At 36.7% G+C, this 23,769-nt stretch overlaps 2 long non-coding RNA genes across 2 annotated transcripts in view; one reads left to right on the top strand and one right to left on the bottom strand.

Moving 5' to 3' along the window:
• The window catches only part of LOC117975487 (uncharacterized), a 216,848-nt gene that overhangs the window by 27,574 nt on the left and 165,505 nt on the right, over positions 1-23,769 (top strand). The gene's annotated exons all lie outside the window — the stretch shown is intronic.
• Positions 1-23,769, bottom strand: part of LOC117975486 (uncharacterized) — a 64,518-nt gene that overhangs the window by 19,930 nt on the left and 20,819 nt on the right. The window contains exons 2-3 of the long non-coding RNA XR_004665747.3: positions 15,529-15,599; positions 14,376-14,466 (exon numbers count right to left, since the gene is read on the bottom strand). This is a non-coding gene — a long non-coding RNA (uncharacterized LOC117975486). The remainder of the gene's footprint in view (positions 1-14,375; positions 14,467-15,528; positions 15,600-23,769) is intronic.

Below are 23,769 nucleotides of genomic sequence, written 5' to 3'. Positions count from 1 at the left end.
TCGACTTATTTCTACTATATTTTCTATGCATTCTTTGCCTTTTTCACCAACATCCTTGCCTCATTTTGGATTTTATTAAGACATTTCCTCCCTCCCCTTTTTATTCTCCCACGGTTGTAAAGTTGCATCATGGATTCGCTTATTTTTCAGCTTATCATTCATTTGTTAGCAAGTGTATTTAATATCCTGTTTTTCTAACTGTGGTATATTGTGGCAGAATGCTTCTTCGTTTGTTCACCCCTCCCTGTAGTCTCTTCTGACAGTGACTCTAGGCATGAATTGTGACTTGTTTGGGCTTATTGAACTACAGCAAATACGATCCAAGAGGAGGCTTAAAAAATCTCTCTCTACTGGGGCTTGTTCTCTTTTGCTGCTGAGAAACATTTTGCTTCCATGTGAATTAGCTCATGCTATTCCCTTAGAAGATAATAGATCATGCAGAATCCCCAGATATTCCAGCAGAGGAGAAGTAAGAGGAAGGCTTTCCTTGACCCGGCATTCCAGTCAAGCCAGCTTGGACCACAGAAATTGCAAAACACATCCATAGAAAATGAAAGCCATTTAGTCTCACTCTCATCTATCTGTCAAACAGGATAAAAATGTCTTAGAATGTTTTGTTCAATTTCCAATCCACTTCCCTCAATTCTATGTTTTAATTACTGCTACTTAGTATTTCTTTTTTTAAGTTAAAATATTACAAATATATTTCAATTGTCAACTAATTAGTCCAAATATTTTACTGAAATGTTGCTCACCATTTCTTTTTTCTTTGTTTTTTTCTTTTCTTTTCTTTTCTTTCTTTCTTTTTTTTTTTTTTCTAAAATGGAGTCTCACTCTGTCACCCAGGCTGGAATGCAGTGGCACGATCTCAGCTCACTGCAACCTTCTGGGTTCAAGCGATTCTCCTGCCTCAGCCTCCTGAGTAGCTGGGACTACGTAGGCACACCACCACATCCGAGTAATTTTTGTATTTTTTTTAGTAGAGACAGGGTTTCGCCATGTTGGCCAGGCTTTTCTCGAACTCCCGACCTCAAGCAATCCTCCTGCCTCAGCCTCCTAAAGTGCTGGGATTACAGGCATGAACCACCGGTGCCTGGCCTCACTATTTCTTCTTGAATCTTACTTCTTCTCAGAAAATGTTTGGTTTACCTGAAGAACAAATTTTAATGTCTTTTTTCAATGGTGATTTGTGGGTTGAGTACTCATATATTTACTTTTATTTCAGTATTGGAGAAAAAATTATATATAAGTATACTAATAATTTATATAAAATGTATATAATTATATGTAATTTTACCAGGGTATAGAAGTCTAAACATTTTCCCTTGTACTACAAATGGCTATTTACTTTTTACTTCCTGGTTGTGGATGACAAGTTTGCTGTCAAATTGTCACTTTTTTACTTAAGTATTTGTATCTTTCTCTCCGGTAGCTTCTGAGGTTTTCAATTTTTTCCTGATGTTATAAAACTTCATAGTGACATACACACATGTTGCCTTATTTTTATTTATCTTTCTTGGAATTAGATACAATTTTGTCTATCTAAGGACCATGTCTTTTTGAATCGTAAAACTCCGTAAAACTCCATTTTATCTAATCTTGTGTCTCTGCTATTCCTTCTAGTCTCTAATTCTGATTCCTCATTCAGGTGCGTTTTGGTGATTTTCAATTTATTCTTTTTGTTTCCTAACTTATTTTTTATATTGTTCATGTCATTAATGTTTTTGTGGCATTTTATCAATTCCTGAGTACACTATTTTGATTATTTCTCTCTTTACATGAAGTCATTATAACATGCACTGTTTAAGAATTTTCTATTTTTATTTTAATATCTACTTTATCTCCCAAAATTGTTATTTTTTTCTACTTATCATTGATTTATATCTACATATATTTGTTTTATAACTTTTTTGGATTATTAAAGAAATATTATTTCCTTTTTAAGTATTTAAAATATATTGGCTTTAAATTATTTTTAGAAGATTATTCTAATATATGTCTTTTCACAAATGACAGCGAATTCTCCCAATAGATGGTTATCTCATGACATAGCTTTTCTTATTTGTTTGAAACTGCTTTTTTTCAAGCTTATTATGAAAAAGAGAGGCTGAGTATAGATGTCTACGTTGGTACTTGTTGGACTCCTTGGATCTCACCTGAGTTCCTAGTCAGAATCAGATCTTGCGTTGGTAGCATAGACTCATTTTCTTATGCATATAATTCAGATCATTTGCTGGAACCATTGGGTAGCTTGATGTAGGACATGATTAAGGGTTTTCTCTAATTCTTAACAGATATCTAATAAGCTTGTAGGTAGAGGCCATAGACAGCATATGATAACATGTATTTTAGTCTCTAATCATGACAAAGAGATTCTTACAGTATCCCTGCACCCTGAATTCCAGGGCTATTCCTCTAACTTATTTTTAAAAAATTCTCTAGTGCATTTTTAAAAAATTCTCTATCTGTTTCTGATCTGTATTAGGGTTCTCTGGAGGGACATAACTAATATGTTGTATGTATATATAAAAAGGAGTTTGTTAAGGATAATCGATTTACAAAATCATAAGGTAAAATCCCATGATAGGCCAGGCCATCTGCAAGTTGAGGAGCAAAGGAGCCAGTGGTGGATCAGTCTGAGTGCCAAAACCTCAAAAGTAGGGATGCCAACAGTGCAGCCTTCAGTCTGTTGCCAAAGGCCCAAGAGCTCCTGGCAAACCACTGATGTAAGTCCAAGAGTCCAAAAGCTGAAGAACTTGGAGTCTGATATTCGAGAGCAGGAAGCATCCAGCATGGGAGAAAGATGAAGGCTGGAAGATTCAGCAAGTCTGCTCTTCCATTTTCTGCTTGCTTTATTTTAGCAGTGCTATCAACTGATTAGATAGTACCTACCCAGATCGAGGGTGGGTCTGCCTCTCCCAGTCTACTGACTCAAATGTTAATCTCCTTTGGCAACACCCTCATGCACACATCCAGGAACAATACTTTAAATCCTTAGACCTAAAACCATAAAAACCCTAGAAGAAAACCTAGGCAATACCATTCAGGACATAGGCATGGGCAAGGACTTCATGTCTAAAACACCAAAAGCAATGGCAACAAAAGCCAAAATTGACAGATGGGATCTAATTAAACTAAAGTGCTTCTGCACAGCAAAAGAAACTACCATCAGAGTGAACAGGCAACCTACAGAATGGGAGAAAATTTTTGCAATCTACTCATCTGACAAAGGGCTAACATCCAGAATCTACAATGAACTCCAACAAATTTACAAGAAAAAAAAACCAACCCCATCAAAAATTGGGTGAAAGATATGAATAGACACTTTTCAAAAGAAGACATTCATGCAGCCAACAGACACATGAAAAAATGCTCATCATCACTGGCCATCAGAGAAATGCAAATCAAAACCACAATGAGATACCATCTCACACCAGTTAGAATGGCGATCATTAAAAAGTCAGGAAACAACAGGTGCTGGAGAGGATGTGGAGAAATAGGAACACTTTTACACTGTTGATGGGAGTGTAAACTAGTTCAACCATTGTGGAAGTCAGTGTGGAGATTCCTCAGGGATCTAGAACTAGAAATACCATTTGACCCAGCCATCCCATTACTGGGTATATACCCAAAGGATTATAAATCATGCTTCTATAAAGACACATGCACACGTATGTTTATTGAGGCACTATTCACAGTAGCAAAGACTTGGAACCAACCCAAATGTCCAACAATGATAGACTGGATTAAGAAAATGTGGCACATATACACCATGGAAGACTATGCAGCCATAAAAAATGATGAGTTCATGTCCTTTGTAGGGCCATGGATGAAACTGGAAACCATCATTCTCAGCAAACTATCGCAAGGACAAAAAACCAAACACTGCAGGTTCTCACTCATAGGTGGGAATTGAACAATGAGAACACATGGACACAGGAAGGGGAACATCACACACCGGGGCCTGTTGTGGGGTGGGGCAGGGGGGAGAGAGAGCATTAGGAGATATACCTAATGTTAAATGACAAGTTAATGGGTGCAGCACACCAACATGGCACATGTATACATATGTAACTAACCTGCATGTTGTGGACATGTACCCTAAAGCTTAAAGTATAATAAAAAAAAAAAGCAAACTCAAAAAAAAAAAAAAAGAATTAAACCCTTCTGCACCATTTCAATAAAACTTTACATTGATCTTTGAAAAAATAAAATCCTTCAATCCAATCAAGTTGACAATATTAATCATCACATGATCCGGAATTTTGGCTGTTGCTCTGAGGCTTTGACCTTCTCTTATTGCTGTGCTGTTTTTCTTTTCTCTGAGATATTTATTCTGGCGTTGAGGTTTGCTATGTTGTATATGCTTCATTGTGTATTGATGGAAAGGAGTGGTAAATTTCTGCATCAGTCACAAAGCTACATTTAGCAAATGCCTATATGTTTACTTTTTAAGAAAGACTTCTTTGGAGCAGTTTAAGGTTCACAGAGTGTGTTTTTTGCTGCTGTTAGATGAAGTACTCTATAGATGTCAGTTATATACAGTTAATTGATAATGTTGAATTCAACTATGTCTGTACTGATTTTCTGTTTGCTGGATCTATTTCTGATAGAATGGTGTTGAAGTCTCTAACTATGATCATAGTTTTTTTTTGGGGGGAGGGTGGTGGGGGAAGAGTCTTGTTCTGTTGCCCAGGCTGGAATGCGGTGGCGCAATATTGGCTCACTGCAACTTTTGCCTCCTGGGTTCAAGCGATTCTCGTGCCTCAGCCTCCCGAGTAGCTGGGATTACAGGCAGCTGCCACCATGCCTGGCTAGATTTGTATTTTCAGTAGAGATGGGGTTTCACCACATTGGCCAGGCTGGTCTCGAACTCCTGACCTCGGGTGATCTGCCCACCTCAGCTTCCCAAAGTGCTTGGATTACAGGTGTGAGCCACCGTGACTGGCCGATAGTAGATTTTTTTTTAATTTATTTTTTCTTATAGTTCTATCATTGTTGGGCCTCATATAGTTTGATGCTCTCTTGTTAGCACACACACATTAAGGACTGTTATGTCTTTTTGGAGAATAGATCCCTTTATTATTAGGTAATGGCCTTTTAAAAAATCCCTGGTAACTCCCTTTGTTTGAAGTCTGTTCCGTCTGAAATTAATATAACTACTACTTTCTTTTGATTAGTGTTAGCACAATGTATCTTTCTCCTTCCCTTTACTTTTAATATATATGTGTTTTATATTTAAAGTGGGTTTCTTGTAGGTAACATGGAGTTGAATCCTATTTTAAATCCACTCTGACAATCTCTGTTGTTTATTGGTGTATTTATGCTATTGATGTGTAAAGTGATTATTGATGTAGTTGGATTAATATCTACCAACAAAAAAACTATAGTTATGTTCCTAGTTTTGTCTTCTACTCTTTTTTCTGTCCCTTACGCTTTTAATTGAGCATCTCATATGATTTTATTTTTTCCGTTTTCTCAGGATATAGGTTATACTTTTTAAAAAACTTTTTCAGTGGTTCCCTAGAATTTGCAATATGCATTTACAGCTAATGCAAATCTACTTTCAAATGACACTATGCAATTTTACAGGTAGTACAAGTACTTTTCAATAACAAAATAATCCTAATCCTTCTCTCCTACCTTGGTACTATCTCCCATGGAAGTTTCTACCCATGAGTTTCTGTTCTAAGAAGTGTAATTCTCTGTAATTCTGAGGGCAGCAGTTTGCCCAGTGACCTCACTTCTCTGTTGGACCTAAGAGGTGTTGGTTTTCCAGTTTATTCAGCCTTCTACTTGTTATAATGAAGTGATGACTTCCAAGCAACTCACATGCCAGACCAGAAATAGAAGTCCTATATGTTTAATTTTAAAAGTCTGCAAGAATTTTTATTTTTATTCTTTTATTCTCCACATACATATTGTACATTGATTGTGTGCCAGGCACTATGTTACGTATGATGATGGAAGACAAAATGTTTGTAACTAGCTTCAAGGAATACGGTTATTTTCTACATAAATATGTATTGCTAGTAAACACTGATTATCTTTCTATAGTTACATCCCAGAATGAGATCACAGATTAATCAATTTTCTATTGGTTGTATTTCTAAACAGGCATAAAATAGTTTATAAGCTAGTCTTTAAAAAGAAGTTTCAAGTATATACAATTGATCTAATGAATTAATCAATGGTACAACAGAGTTATAATCTTTTAATTTATATTTTGAATCACTCTTAAGACTTTATGTGATTATAGAAAATCTAATTCTCTTATTTTGATCTAACAACATTCTGTCTAATCTGTTAATCATGTTAGTTATATTACAATTCCCAAATCTTACGGTAACCATTAAAATCCCAATTATTCACCTGACAACTTTGATACTTCTTGGTCTTTGATAGATGCATATTTTAGAATTACCATGGAGTATAGATTTTCTTGAAAATCAAAGGGAAACTGAAATGCTTGCTTAGTGTTTTAATAGGTTTATGTTATTTAATATAGATAATATTTATTCAAGTCCCAATATGACTCCTTTCCTATATGTATAATGATACATGCTTAATTATAAGTTATTTTATATATAAAAATCATTGATACAGAATATAATGTTGATATAATTTAGAAACGTTTTCATTTTTAATAGCATTTTTTTTCCTCTCCCAATCCACAACTACAGAACCCTTCACTTGCCACTTTATACCTATTATAGAGGTTCAGCAGAGGTTCATGTGAATTTCTTTTGAATAAAGTCCTGCCCCGAAAAAATACATTCTTAAGTAATGATAAGAAATGAGAAACTTGTGTCTCTCATCTCAACAACATTGCCACATCGTTTGTGTTCACTCTTTCATAATGAAGTGGTCACCTTAGATGCTGTTTTCTCTTTGAAGGTAAACTGTCTCTTTATGAATTATTCTTTCAGTAGAATAAATGTATATACATTTAATTATTCCTGTTTCTTAGTATTTGATCGTAATATATGAAAGAAGAAAAACAAGGTATCTAAAAGTGGTGTTGTATTGCAAGTGAATTTTCTAAAGTAGAATATTCTCCCCTTAGACATAACACATTCCTCTTTTTCTGCTCTCAATTACCTCTGTGAAATGCTTGACTGATTTCTTTTATCATCAGAAGTTCCATTCATTTCTCTAATTTTAATGTATGATAGGTGAGATTGGAAAGATAGAAAATGCCAGCCTCAAAAATGACTAGATATCTCAAAAAGTCAAAAGCATTATGAGCATTTTAAATAACACAAAGATGAGTTGGAGTAAAAAAATACACGTTAGAAAATTTGACACAACATTTATTTTTAGGTGTAGCAATCATTGACTAATAGTATTAATAGAAGGTATACAATGTTAGAATAGAAAGCAGAGTGCATTTTGTAAACTAACATGGAATAGATTCTAAGCTCCAGTCAATTATCTATTTAAATATATTTTTATCTTTGTTAATATTTTATGCCTTCTTGGCATAAAATATTGGGTTCAAAGAACCCAAGATTACATTCAGAGCTCATAGCAAGTACTGATGTTGTGAGGCATAGATGACACCAGTAGGCTGGATTACATATAGTAAAAATATATTATGTACCAATTTTTTTCTAAATTTATGATTTTTTAGTGTAATTATTGTGACATTCGCAGTAATTGACAAATACTAATCCTCAAAATATTCTTATATTTTTGAGTAATGTGAGTACATAAGCTACAATTACATAGGTAGTATTTATTTTTAATTAAAATAATTCATCCATTAATTTCTTCCAGTTCAGTGGTGAATAGAAAATTGTTAAAAGTCTAACGTTAATTGTAGATTATCCAGATTTAAATAAATTCAACACAATCTACATAGAGAATACTTTTACCAAAAGTTACTTGTCTCATGATTGAAACATAAGTGGTCTGAGTTAACAACTTTTCACTCCTAGCCCCTGAAGTCTCTTATATTTCTTAAAACCTAGAGAGGAAAAAAAAGATCTGTGGGAAAATAATCTATATTTTTTAAAAGATATATGTTATGTTAATATTCAGGACTCTTTTTTCAAATGATTTTATTATTGCTTCAACAAAATTTTATTGACTGCTTGATACGTACAAAATGTACTCTAGTTGCTGAGGATACCAAATGAACAAACTTTGATCCATACCTTTAAGGAACTAAGAGATTGGTAATAAAAATGAGTAATTACAAGGTTATTGTGTAAATTCTGAAAGATTATGAATGCAAGATGGGCAAGCAAAAACTCATCAGGTTCACCTGGGTATAGTTGGGATGGAATTAAAGAAGATGTCACAAGGGATCATTACAGAGCCTGAAATACAGCATACTATCATGAAATACAACTTCTTGTTTTTGAAGATTTTACATATTTTAGGGCTACAAAAAAATTTATGATAATCTCTTTGTTACTCCTTTTCATTTGATTTTTATGTTTTGCTCCTAAGGCTATTAAGGACACAGAGATTATGCTAGCAATTCCACCAGACATAAAAACAGTATATAAAAATCATCGCTCTCTTTTCTTTTCCACAGTGAAACTACTCTGTATATGACATGCTGATATTTGGAAAACCAGATATTAATATACAGTATTTCAAAAGAGAAAGATTCATTACTAATTGGTTAGTTACACTTTGTTTTCCTGTTCACTGGTACAGAAAGTTCAGTATAAACATTAAAAAGTTTATTTCAATGTGTAAATTCTTATTTTAGTTGTGCATTTAGCAGGGGTGGGAGTGCACACTTTCCAACAGTGATCGACTAATAAGACAACAGATATCTGGACATATTATAGGTAGACTCTAATCATACGCACCATTCTTTGTTCTAGCTAGCTTAATTAAATTTCAAAGATTGTCTCCTAAACTGATTAGATTATAAATTTGATGTTCAGTTTTGCTGAATAATATCCTTTTGTGAATTAATTTTCTAAGAACTAATTGAAACAACGAAGATGTTGTGGATAACATCTTTACTTCCTTGACTACATAAATTTTTTGCATAAGTAAATTGATATGAAAAATATGAATTTCAATATTCAAAACCATAATAAAGTCAAGGTAGTTATCATTACTAGGTAAGGTAAGATATTAGTCTATATTTGAGTTTTTCAAACTAAGCAAATGAAGGCTAATGTGTGTCCAAGCATTGTGTAAAATTTTCCTTTTGAAGATTAGCTGTCTTTTATCTGATACATGTTTATAAACTGAAAGAATTGTTTTCCATGATGTAACTTATTTATTCAGTTGTGGTTACCTGTAATTTGGGGACTAGGAAAATGGGGAGTCATATGGACATGGATTCTGAGGCAAAGTCAGAAATTGGGTCGGGGATGGAGGCAGGAGTGGGATTGCTATAATTAAAGAACAGTATCAGTGATTTTAGAAATGGGAGAGAACCAGGAATAGTGGCTCCTGCTTGTAATCTCAGCTACTCTGGAGGCTGAGGCAGGAGGATCACTTGAGCCCAGGAGATGGAAGCCACAGTGAGCTACCATCACACCACTGCATTCCAGCCTGGATGACAGAGTGATACACTATCTCATTCTATTCTGTTTGTGTGCTGAAGTGATGATGTGCAAATTGAGTTCCCTAACAGGTAGGGTTAGGGTAGTCTTATGGTTCCAGCAAGACACTGGAGCCTTCTCTTCCAGTAAGCATGTTTGCCATCTAGCTCTAACACACTTGAAGAGGTCAGTAACAACTACCAAATAGCTTCAAATGCTTGGCCCAGGAGTACTTCTGTGCAAAAAGAAACATCAATTTTTGCTATTCAAATGATAGATAAAATTACTCAGTTGTTCTTTATCCATATAATTTTAATTCTTACTTGTTCACATCAGAGTTTATTTAACTGCTGTTAGTTTAAAAATGGTAAAATTTAAAATGAAAGTGCCTTTGATTTTTCTCTGCATAATTATGTTGCCCATTTGTCCCTTACCAAGGTCAGTATATACTGGTAGTTCTTAAACTTTATTGTGCACAGGAATCACCTGTTTGTTATATATGGCTGATTCTTCTGCCTCACCTATAATTACTGATTAGAATAACAGAGGTATAATCTAGGTATCTGCTTTGTGATAATAAGGTCCATAGGACATTCCAATTCAGGTTATTGGGAGAACACACCAGGCTGGTTATTAAAATCACCTCTATTTGTGCTCTTAATTGAAATCCACCCATTTAGAAGTCTCATGAGTCACACAAAGAAAAAATATCTTCAGCATGAATCATCTTGTGCATTACAGATTTTAAATTTAAATCTTTGTCCTTTCTTATTGTGATCCCAGTAATCTACAGTCACTTCCATCAGTCTATTTTCTAGCTAACATCTGTGTGAAAAGCATCTTCCCACACTAGCAGCCTGTGTGCCAGCCAGTCACAGAATTACCAAGTTTGGGATGCTATTCTTATATAATTGCTGCCTGTGGAAGACGGTACTGCTGTGCATGATGCTAGCTCATTAGTTATGAGTTAGAATGGAGCTTGAAGATTAAAACAAGAAACTCTTTATTTCCTTCAGTTCAGCCAGATACTCTCCTGGTCTCTTCATATAGGTAGTTGATACTGATAAAAATCAGGTGAGCTTACTAACACAGGGCACATCATGTGCTGGCAGCAGGTCATCTCCTATTCTTCCTCCACTTCAGCTCTATGGGACTGCCAGCTGCAGAGCAAATGTAGTGCAGCCCCCTTGCCTAGAAGAACCGATTTTTACAAGTGGGAAATTGAAGAAGATTGTGTGATTCCAGTCAATTTCACTCACAATGGGTAAGAAGCACCTGTGCACAAGCTGGTGTGGCATTTCCTGGAGCAGCTGGTGCCCTGTACCTGAGCCTAGTCAAGATGTAGGAAGGAAAATGGAGTGAAGAACGAACAGGAGGAAAAATGTGCAAGCCTCTCTTATTTTCTGTCTTTTCATGCCAATAATTTATCTTTTTCCACTGATTAAGATATTACAAGATTCACATGTGATCATAGTTTTCCTAAGGTAATGCAACTCCCAAATGTTTCATAAAGTTCTAAATAATACAGGATTTACATTCAGTATACCACATAAGCAGACACAGGTTGTCTTGATTTCTCTTTGTTGGTTTTTGTTTTAAATTTGTTTGCTTTCACAAAGGCAGGCCACTAACAAACCATGCATTTCTGTAAAGAATTTAAATAGGTAAGCATTTACTTAAATGAAATAGCTTTTAAAAATTTGTGGATTTGTCTAACAAAATTATTTTACCTCAGATTTAAAACAAGAAGGATATACAAATGATGAAGCATGGTCTCTGCAATTCTCTGTTAGTCTTCCACAGCTTCTCCATCCTACACACATATCTGCACACAGAGCTAACCAATTTTCCAGAGTCTCAGGAAAGAACATGTCCCTATATCCCCTCCCTTCTTACATCACTTCTGCATCTTCATCTTTATTTTTGATACCTACTCTTCCCCCCACACTACAAATATGCTGAAATCTTTCTTGTTAATGTACACACAACCTTCCCCTAGATTCCCTAGATTTATCTCCCCAATTACAGTATTTCTCCCTCTTTCTCTCTCTCTTTCTAATTTTGCAACTAAATTTATTTATAGTCTTGGTCTGATGCCTTCTTCATCATATTCCATTCATTTCTTTATTTGGTAACATCTCTGACTCCATTAAATTTACTTTGGAAAAGGTTACCAGTGAATTCTATATTTCATAGAATAATGGGAATTTCATACTCCACCTCCAACTCACTGTATTCAATATTGTTCACCATATATTTTGCCTTACAGTAATTTTTCCAATTGGATTTGTAACACCACTCACTCTGCTTCCCCTTCCATTTAAACATTAGTATTCCCTCTTTTTCCTTGACTCTTTTTTTTCTTTTAATAGTGATATTTCTTGGAGTCCTTACCTTAACTCTTTCCTCTCTATAATCACTCTCACAGCTCTTACTATAAGTGTTATGTTATTGACTATAAATATACCACAGATAACAAACTCCTCATCCACAGAATACCAACCTGGGCCTGTACCTTTTTTCAAATTTTCACCTCATTACAAATGCATTTTCTCCTGTCTTAGTCTATTTGAGCTTCTATCACAAAGTACCACAGACTATGGGGCTTATAAAAAAACCACAGAGAGTTAGTTTTCATTGTTCTGGGTGCTAGGAGTCCAAGATCATGGCACTGGCAGATTCAGTGTCTGATGAGGACCTGCTTCCTCAGAAGTGGTGCCTTCTCAGTGTGTCCTCATTTGGTGGGAGGAGCAAATGAGCTCTCTGGGACCTCTTTTATAAGGGCAGAAATCCCATTCATCAGGGCTCTGCCTCAATGACCTAATCACTTCCCCAAATCCCAATATTCTAATATTACTTTGGGGGTTAGAATTTCAAAATATAAATTCAGGAGAGGCATAAACATTCAGTCCATTGCACTCCACAATTATCTTTTTTTTTTCTTTCTGGAAGTATCAGCAACATCCATTCAGTCACCAAACCTAGAAATCTAAACAACAACCTTGATTTCTACCTTCCCTTAATTTCTGTATCTGAAAATAAAATCATACAAATGTGGCTTCAATATCTTTTTGACTCCCTTGCTCCTTTTCTTTTTCTGTTTCCACTATAGTCCTTTAAACCTTCATTATCTGTTACATCAACTTTGACAAAAGCTCCACTTTGCCTACAAAATTGAATTCAAATTCTTCAACACTTCCTCAAAATTTTCATGAAAGATCTCTGAGTACACTTCTGTCCTGCCTGCTCCTTTATGCTCTTTTAAGTAGAAACCTTTTGTTGTTGTTGTTAGGAGACATTCTGCTGTTTCCTTGATATATTTGCTTCCTTGATGTACTCATTTTTTTCTTTCTCTGATGGTAACTCATTCTTTCCACATAAAAAGATGGCCTTTCTTAGTCAGCTCTTCCCCCTCTCCCAACTTTGCTCAGCTATTGCCCTCCAGGAAGATTTCTGAAATTGTAAGCTAGAGTGAGTCTTGCTTTTTGATTAAACAAAAACAACACAGGTAACACTATGGATTTTTTTTCTCAAGGAACTCAAAATGCTTTATGAAAATAGTCATATTTATCATTGTTCGTAGGAGAGAAATAAATGTCATCATTGGCATTTGAAAAAATAATATTTTTGTAACTATAAAATCTGCCTTCCTTTCTCTGGCCCCTAAGTAGAATATGACGCTAGGATTTTATAAGATTTTTTTTCTGGAGCAGAAATGAACATTTCCTTTCTTTTGGAAAATATCTGACAGTCTATAATATCTTTAAGGATCTAGTAAAGTCATAAAACATTCAGCTGTGTTAGTCTTCTGTGGCCAGGATTGGGACTATGGGTCTATTACCCAGAAAAAGATGGGGTTCGTTCACCTAGCAAGTAACAAATGACTCTCCATGAGAATGCAGTTTTTGATCAAGAAGAGTTTGATTACTTGGCATAAGTAAGGAGAACACTGGGAGTATTCTCCAAAGCAATGTCTCCCTAAGGGAAAGTGACAGAAGGGTTTTATGGGGTGATAGAGTGGGGAGACAGTGCATCATTGCATGCAGAGGAGGAGTTCCAGTTGTGCAGACGCTGTGAGTCATTATGGTAGCACATAGGTCACATGTTATTGTAATGCAGCTGCAGTTCCTCTCATGATGGAGACTTTAGCATGGTAATAAGGAAAGTCCACCTGGGTTCATTTATAATTTGCCAGGTTGTGTTAGAAGCTGGTTTTGACCAACAAGGTGACTGTATTCCTTATAGGATTTAGGGAAAAACAGGCTGAATGTCAGGAGACTAAACAGGCTGTTGCTCAACTTGACCAAATTTCTGTAATCCCTGGAGAACCTTCCTATCTGCTTACAGATTTGGAAGAAAAAGTAAATCGTGTGAGTCTATATGTCCTCTAAATACTTCTAAATACCCTAAATACTTCAACTCAATGGGAAATATGCACTCTATTACCATTTAACTTAACCATAAGATAATCAGGAACCAGGATCAACTGACAACTGTTATATTAAGAAAAAAAATTTTATCAAATATATTTTCAAAAATACTTTAAAATCTTCATACATAAAAATATTTTAAATGAAGTGTATTAGGCCATGACTAAAATGAGTTTTTTAAAACTATAATTTATAACCACATTCTGTCCTAAAAATAAGAAAATTAAAATCTATGAAGTGGGCTTTTATTCCCAGATCTGACATGTACAGAGAGTGGCAGTCATCATTTCTGTCATTACAAAAACATAAAGATAAAACCAGATAGACAAACAATATTACTGACTCTACTTGCATTCAATAAAGCAAACCATCACACCAAAATCTGTAGAAATATATTGAATCAGAGATACAGCAGAGATTTGCTTACCTTGAGCAGCAGCTGCTAAGACAATAAACTGGTAGGAAAACTTAAATGGTAATTTTCGACAAGTTGCTCCTGGCTGTGTATGGATTTTAACCTGAGAATGAGAAACTCAAAGTTAGACTTTTGTGGATTTAATCTCTAGGAATCCCACCATATTCTCAGAGTGAAACAATGAAAAAGATGATCTCTAACTGTTTCTGGGGAAGGAAAGAGTACCCATTGTGAACAATGCTGTGCAAGAAATAGACTCGCAGAAGAGGAGTACTTACAAAGTCCAAAGTCAAAGTGAGACAAAAACAAAGACAGCAGAAGAATTTGGAGCCTCTAGCACCAGTAGCTCCACCAAATTTTGAACAGAGACTGATTCTTAGCCAGATAAACATGGGATCTGACACTGTAGTCCTATTTTTCCTATTCCACAACATTGGCAGATTTCAACACCACCACATTATAAGACATGTTTCAAAGCAACGAAAACACATTTTGAAAAGGTAAAGCAATCATCAAAACCAGACAGATATATGACACAGACATTCAAATTATCATACAAGTCATTTAAAATAACTATGGTTAATATGTTAAGGACACTAATGGAAAAACTAGATAACGTGCAAAAATAGATAATATAAGCAGAGAGATAAAAACTCTAAGAAAGAGTCGAAAAGAAATGCTGGAATGAACACTATAACCAAAATAAAGAATGTCTTCAATGAACCTGTCAGAAGATGACATGGCAGAGGAAAGAAACAGTGACATAAAAGAAGGGACAATAGAAACTTCAGAAAATGAAATACAAAAAGAAAAGAGAATGAAAAACAACAAACATCTCAGAGCTGTGGGACAATTTCCAAAGTTATAATATATACATAAGTGGAATGCAAAAGCAAAAAAGTGAGAGAACAAAGTAGAAAAATATATTTGGAAAAATAATGGCTGAAAAATTTTCAAAATTAATGACAAACAACAAACCATAGTTCCACAAAGCTCAGAAAACAATTAGCAGGACAATAACAAAGAAACAAACAAAAACAAGCAAAACAAACTAACCTAAGAATGTTAAAAATAAACAACTGTGGAGAAAAGCGAAGACAAAAGGAATATCATGAAAGAAGCTACAAGAGAAACAAACAAATTAACAAACAAAAATACATCTTACCTATGCAGGAGCATGGGGAAGAATTACATTGCACTTCTATTCATAAATATTCAAGCAAGAAGAGAGTGATGCTAAGAGAAAAAAAATCACCTAGAATTATATATGCATCAAAATTATTCTTCAAAATAAATAATAAAGATTTCTTTATTTTCTAAACAAAAATTGAAGGAATTTATTGCCACCATGCCATACCTCCCACAGGAAATAATAAACAAAATTATTTGAGCAGAAGGGAACTGATATTTTCTTGGGTCTAAGGAAAGGGAGAGTGTAAGAGAAGGAATAAATGGAGTTTTTTTTTAAGAATAAAAAATCTTATATGTTTCTTATTATCTTGAAGATAATTGCTAGTTTAATGTAATAATAGTAACAATGTATTTGGTGATTATAACACATGGATAAATGAAATGACTGACAACAATATCACAAGGGATGTATAAAGGAATTCAATACATTCTAAGTGTAATGTGTATCCTCAGACATCAGCTAATATCAAATCACATAAAACAATCAATTAAAACCAGAAAGAACAGAAATAGATGGAAGGGAGAGAAACAAAGAAAATGCAAAATTTAGAAAGATTATAAACATGGTAGGTATTAATTATAATATATAATTAGTCAACTTAAATATTACTGGTCTAAGTACACCAATGAAGACATCGTCAAAATGAATGAAAAGAATAAAACCAATTATATGTTGAATACAAAAAAAAATGTATCTTAGAGAGAGGTAGAGCAAGATACCTGAATGGAAGAGTTCTCCAATCATCCTCCCCACAGGAACACCAATTTAACAGCTATCTACACAAAAAAGCACCTCCATAGGAATTTAAAAAAGCAGGTGAGCGATCACAGTATCTGATTTTAACTTCATATTGCTGAAAGAGGAACTAAAGAGGTTGGGTAAAAGAGTCTTGAATTGCTGATGCCATCCATCTTCCATTCCTCAGCAGCAGTCACCTGTCTTGAAGAGATAATCTGTACACTTGGTGGAGGGAGAGCACAGCAATTATGGCGCTTTGCATTGGAACACAGTGCTGCCAACACTGAGCAGAGCTCCACTGATGCCCACAGAGGGAGCATTTAGACAAACCAGAGAAGAACTGCCCATCCCAGTGGCTGGAACCTGAGTTTCAGCAAGCCTTGCCACCAAGGGCTAAAGTGCATTGGGGTCCTAAATAAACTTGAACAGCAGTCTAGGACACAAGGACAGCAATTTTTATGCAAGTCCTATTGCTGTACTGGGCTCTAAGTCAGTGGCCTTGGGAGGCACACAGTCTAGTAAGACACAAGCCAGGGTGACTACATCAGTGCTCGCTGCCTATAAGGGAAGGACATGAGCCTAGCTAGCTTTGCCATCTGCTCCATCGCCAACACCAGGCAGCACTGCTTGCATCTCTGAAAGAGACCTCTTCCCTTTGCTTGAGGAGAGGAGATGGGAGAGTAAAGAGGACTTTATCTTGCAACTTGGATACAAGCTCAGCCACAGTAGGATAGGGCACCAAGCAGAGTCATGAGGCCCCCATTCTAGGCCATAGCTACTATACAACATTTCTAAATACACCCTGAGCCAGAAGGGAACCCACTGCCTTGAAGGGAAATCCAGTCCTGGCAGGATTCATCACTTGCTGACTGAAGTCTAAGCTCCGGAAGAATACTCTGGATTACCAGGCAAAGACTCTTTTTCCCTTTCCTTACTCTCTCCCATACATAAGAGTCTCTCTCTCTCTCTCTCTCTCTCTCTCTCTCTCTCTCTCTCTCTCTCTCTCTGTCTGCTGAGGTGCCCGGAGCTCTGGGAGGTGTGACACAAGCACCCGTGTGGCTACCACACTTGGAACTGTGCTGCTTCAGACCTGAAGCCAGCACAGCACTGAGTCTCACCCAAGGCTCACTATAACCAATACCTAGCTACCTCCTAGGAGCGCTTAAGGCCCCAGGGCTCTACCGTCTACAGATGGCAAAGTGAGCTCGACTTGTGTCCTTCCCTTCAGACTCTGAATAATCAGCAGCAGTAACCAGGTAGTACATATCATAGGCCTTAGGTATGAATCTTAGATGTGATGGCTTCAGGGGTGACCCAGCACATTCACATCTGTGGTGGCTATAAGCAAAAATTCCTTTTGCTTGAGAAAAGCAAAGGGAAGAGTAAAGGTGACTTTGTCTTTGCAGCTTAGGCACCAGCTCAGCCACGTGGATAGAGTGCCACGTGGGCACTTGGGGTCCCAAATTCCAGGCCTTGGTTCTTTGATGTGATTTCTGGACCTACTCTGGGCTAGAGGGGAGCCCACTGCTCTAAAGGGCGAGTTCCAGGCTGGACAGCATTCACCATAAGCTGACTGAGAAGCCCTTGGGCCTTAAGTGAACACTGTGAGCACTGGTGGTTGCCTGGCAGTACCCACTGTGGGCCTGCGGTAATGGTTGACATGGGAAGAGACTCCTCTGCCTGAGGCAAGAGGAAGAAAGAGTGGGAAAAACTTGTTCTTCTCTGGGTGCCAGCTCAGCAGAAGTGGAAAAAAGGTAGATTTCTAAGATTTCTGACTCCAGGCCCCGGCTCCTGGGTGAAATCTTTGATCTCATCCCGGGACTGAGGGAACTTACTGCCCTGAAGGGAAGGACACAAGTTGAGCTAGCTTTGCCATCCGTAGACGGTAGAGCCCTGGGGCCTTAAGCACTCCTAGGAGGTAGCTAGGTATTGGTTATAGTGAGCCTTGGGTGAGACCCAGTGCTGTGCTGGCTTCAGGTCTGATGCAGTACAGTTCCAAGTGTGGTAGCCACACGGGTGCTTGTGTCACACCTCCCAGAGCTCCGGGCACCTCAGCAGACAGAAAGAGAGAGAGAGAGAGAGAGAGAGAGAGAGAGAGAGAGAGAGAGAGAGAGAGAGAGACTCTTTTGTTTGGGAGAGAGTAAGGAAAGGGAAAAAGGGTCTTTGCCTGGTAATCCAGAGTATTCTTCTGGAGCTTGTCCAAGACCATTAAGACCATACCTATATAAGTCTGCATGAACCAAAGTGTTACTGGGCTTGGGGCGCCCCCTAATGCAGATACAGCTGCAGTGACCAAAAACTTAGATCACAACATCTAAGTCTCTTCCAATACCTGGAAAGCCATACCAACAACAGGCATAAACATGCCCAGACTGTGAAGACTACAATACAGACCTAACTTTACAATGCCCGGATATCAACAAATATCCACAAGCATCAAGATCATCCAGGAAAACATGACCTCACCAAATGAACTAAATAAGGCACCAGGGACCAATCTCAGAGAGACAGAGATATGGGACTTCTCAGACAGAGAACTCAAAATGGCTATTTTGAAGAAACTCAAAGAAATTTAAGATAACACAGAGAAGTGATTCAAAGTCCTATCAGATAAATGTAACAAATAAACTTAAATAATTAAAAAGAATCAATAATAAATTCTGGAGTTGAAAAATGCAGTTGACATACTGAAGGATACAGCAGGGTCCCTTAATATCAGAATTACTCAAGGAGAGGGAAGAATTAGTGAGCTTAAAGACAGGCTATTTGAAAATACAGTCAGAGGAGACAAAGGAAAGAAGAGAAAGATCTAAATCTAAGTACAAGAAGGTTATAGAACACCAAGCCGATTTAACCCAAAGAAGACTACCTCAAGGCATGTAATAATAAAACTCCCAAAGGTCAAGATTAAAGAAAGAATTCTAAAAGCAGCAAGAGGAAAGAAACAAATAAAAGCAGACTTTCCAGTGGAAACCTTACAGGTCAGTAGAGAGTGACATGACATGTTTAAAGTGCTGAAGGAAAATAACTTTTACCCTTTGGGCTTCTCCTACCCTTAAGTCAACAGGCTAAGAAGGGAGTTACAGTGTTGGCTGGGGTGATTGACCGCACTATCAAGATGAAATCAGTCTATGATTCCACAATAAAGGTATGGAAGACTATTCATGGAATACAGGAGATCCCTTGGGGTGTCTCTTAGTATTGCCATGCCCTGTGGTTAAGATCAATGGGGAACTACAACAGCTCAGTCCAGGCAGGGCTATAAATGACCCAGGCCCTTCAAGAATGAAGGTTTAGGTCACTCTACCAGGAAAAAAACCCACAACCTGCTGAGGTGCTTGCTGAAGAAAAAGGGAATACAGAAGGGGTAGTAGAGGAAGGTAGTCATCAATACTAGCTATGACCACATGACCAAATGCAGAAATGGGGACTGTAATTGTCATGAGTATTTCCTCCTTCTTTTGTTAAAAACATGTTTGTGCATGTATACACTTGTACTAAGAAAATACCTCATTGTATTTCCTTTTTCCTTCATCAGGTGACATAAGATTTATTGACTTCATATCAGCATTTAAGTGTTATTAACTCTATGTAATAGCATTTGGCTTGGGGATTGGTGCATTTCCATTTGTACAAAGGATAGTTGTATTACATTAGGCATAATTTTGACCTTATTATTGTCTTTATTTGAAGATTATGTCCGATCTCAGGAGATGTGTATGGGTTCAAGTTGACAAGGGGTTGACTTGTGACGATTAATGCTGCCTGTCAACTTAATTGGATTGAAGGATGCACAGTATTGATCCTGGGTGTGTCTGTGAGGGTGTTGCCAAAGGAGATTAACATTTGAGTCAGTGGGCTAGGAAAGGCAGACCCACCCTTAATCTGGGTGGGCATAATCAGCTGCCAGCAAGGCTAGAATATAAAGCAGGCAGAAGAACGTGAAAAAACTAGACTGGCTTAGCCTTCCAGGCTACATATTTTCCCCTGTGCTGGATGCTTCCTGCCCTCAAACATTGGACTTCAAGTTCTTCAGCTTTGGGACTCAGACTGGTTTCCTTGCTCCTCAGCTTGCAGATGACCTATTGTTTGACCTTGTGATCATGTGAGTTGAATACTCCTTAATAAACTCTCTCTCTATGTATATATGTTAGTTCTCTTTCTCTAAAAAACTCTAATATATGAGGTATTTTATTTTTTGTGTGGCAATTGTGAATGGGATTGCATTCCTTCAGTTTGACTGTTGGTTTATAGGAGTGCCAATAATTTTTGCACGTTAATTTTTTATCCTGAGAGTTTGTTTTAGTTGTTTATCAGCTTAAGGACCTTTTGGGCTGAGACTATAGGATTTTCTAAATATAGGGTCATGTCATCTGCAAACTAGGATAGCTTGACTTCCTCCCTTTCTATTTGGGTGCTCTTTATTTTATTCTGATTGTTGTTGTATTCTGTCTTGCCTAATTTTTCTGGCCAGGGCTTCTAATACTATGATGAATAGAAGTTGTGAGAGAGGGCATCCTTGTTTTGTGCTGGTTTTCAAGGGGAATGCTTCCAGCTTTTGTCCTTCAGTATGTTGGCTGTGGGTGTGTCATAGATGGCTCTTATGATTTTGAGGTATGTTCTTTTAATAACTAGCTTATTGAGAGTTTTTAACATGAAGCAGTGTTGAATTTCATTGAAAGCATTTTGTGCATCTATTGAAATAATCATGTGGATTTTTTCTTTAGTTTTATGTGATAAATCACATTTGCTGATTTGCACATGTTAAACTAACCCTGTATCGAAGGGATAAAGTCTACATAGTTGTGGTGGATTAGCTTCATGATGTGCTGCTGGAGTCAGTTTGCAAGCATTTTGTTGAGGATTTTTTGCATCAGTGTTCATCAAAAATATTGGCATGAAATTTTTGTTGTTGTTGTTGTGTCTCTGCCAGACTTTGGTATCAGTATGATGCTGGCCTCATAGGATGAGCTGAGGAGTAGTCTCTGCTCATCAATTTTTTGGAATAGATTTCATAGAAAAGGGACCAGCTCTTCTTCATATATCTGCTAGAATTCAGCTATGAATCCTGCTTGTCCTAGGCCTTTTTTGGTAGGCTATATTTTACTGATTCAATTTCAGAGCTTGTTACTGGTCTGCAGAGGGAGTTAATTTTTTCCTTGCACCAAATTATTTTAAGAGTCATTCACTGAGAACTGGCAATTGTTTCAGGAAGGTTGTATATCTTAAATAGTAAAACTTTAGCCATTTGGCACAGTGCCTGAAATTTTAGCACTACATATTATAATTCATTAAAATATTTTACCAATGCCCTAAATATGTAATTTAATATTTATTTATTCATTAAATATTTGATATTCTAATAGTATGTATCGCACTTGTGTTAATAACCATTATTATGAGTTCATCTTAAATGGCACTTTATCATCAGTATAAGGTATTTTTTGAGAGACTATAGGTGCATCACTGAATAATTTAAGGATTATGACTTTAGTACAGTCATTATTGTCCAGTAGGCCCTTGATAAACAAGGGATTAAAGAAACCATAGGAGCTGTCAAAAATATATTCCTAATTTAAATAAATTTACACCAGTGGGTGCTGTTTTACCAGTGTTCATACTAATAATACATAAGTTATAAACTTTAAATGAAGCTTTGGTTTTCTAGATGGTTGTCTGTGGGATTTTATTTTATTTCTTCTATTACAGTAAGAAAATTTGATTGCAAAGTATTTTCGAAGTAAGTTGCAGGTGAATCTTACTAGGATTTAAACAACATATAAATGTTATGTCAATCATTTCCCTATCTAGCAAGTTATTTTTTCATCTCCAGTCTACACAAATGTTTCCACATTATTTTCTAAGCTTTTTTGAGGCCCAAGATTTTTGAATATTAGAGATGAAACAAAAAAGACCATCTGAAGTCCTACTTATAAACACTTCTCTATTATGTAACAGAATAGGAGGACATTGTTTATTAGGTTGGTGCAAACATAATTGCAGTTTTTCATTGCTGGAATTTGCCATTTGATATTGGAATATATTCTTAAATAAAAGTTATACATCATTTTAATGCACATTTTCACTTTTGTTTGCTAATGACTTATTACTTGCTCTTTATTTTATATTTATTTTAGACTATGGAAATAATGTTAGACAAAAAGCAAATTCAAGTGATTTTCTTATTTGTGTTCAAAATGAGTCGTAAAGCAGCGGAGACAACTCACAACATCAACAACACATTTGGCCCAGGAACTGCTAAAGAACATACAGTGCAGTGGTAGCTCAAGAAGTTTTGTAAAGGAGATGAGAGCCTTGAAGATGAGGAGTCTAGCGGCCGGCCATTGGAAGTTGACAACAACCAATTGAGAGCAGTCATCGAAGCTGATTTATCCTCTTAGAACTACATGAGATGCTTGCCGAAGAACTCAAAGTCGACCATTCTATGGTTGTTCGGCATTTGAAGCAAATTGTAAAGATGAAAAAGCTTGATAAGTGAGTGTCTCATGAACTGAGTGAAAAAAAGAAATCTTTGTTTTGAAGTGTTGTCCTCTTTTTTTTTTGATGGAGTCTTGCTCTGTAGCCAGGCTAGAGTGCAGTGGCATGATCTCAGCTCACTGCAACCTCCACCTCTCCAGTTCAAGCGATTCTCCTGCCTCAGCCTCCTGAGTAGCTGAGATTACAGGCACCCACCACCATGCCCAGCTAATTTTTTGTATTTTTAGTAGAGACGGGGTTTCACCATGTTGACCAGGCTGGTCTTGAACTCCTGATCTCGGGTGATCTGCCCGCCTTGGCCTCCCAAAGTGCTGGGATTACAGGTGTAAGCCACCGCGCCCAGTCTATCATCCTCTCTTATTCTACAAAACAACAACAAACCATTTCTCCATTGGATTGTGATGTGCCATGAAAAATGGATTTTATACAACAATTGGCAGTGACCAGCTCAATGGTTGGATTGAGAAGAAGATCCAAAAAACGTTCCAAATATAAACTTGCACCAAAAAATGGTCATGGTCACTGTTTGGTGGTCTGCTGCTGGTCTGATCCCCTATAGCTTTCTGAATCCTGGTGAAACCATTAGATCTGAGAAGTATGCTGAGCAAATTGATGCGATGCACAGAAAACTGCAATGCCTGCAGCTGGCATTGGTCAACAGAAAAGGCCCAAGTCTTCTCCATGACAGTGCCTGACTGCATGTCACACAATCAATGCTTTAAAAGTTGAACAAATTGTGCTATGAAGTTTTGCCTCATCTGCCATATTGACCCTGCCGTATTCACCTGACCTCCTGCCAACTGACTACCACTTCTTCAAGCTTCTCAGCAACTTTTTGCAGGGAAAACACTTGCCTGCAAAAAGTGCTTTCGAAGAGTTCGTGGAATTCCAACACACTGATTTTTATGCTATAGGAATAAACAGACTTATTTCTCTTTGGCAAAAATGTGTTGATTGTAATCGTTCCTATTTTGATTA

Source organism: Pan paniscus, chromosome 10, assembly GCF_029289425.2.
Source record: "Pan paniscus chromosome 10, NHGRI_mPanPan1-v2.0_pri, whole genome shotgun sequence".
Lineage (NCBI taxonomy): Eukaryota > Metazoa > Chordata > Mammalia > Primates > Hominidae > Pan > Pan paniscus.
Note: the sequence above shows the minus strand (reverse complement) of the source record. Positions and strands in the feature narration are given on the sequence as shown.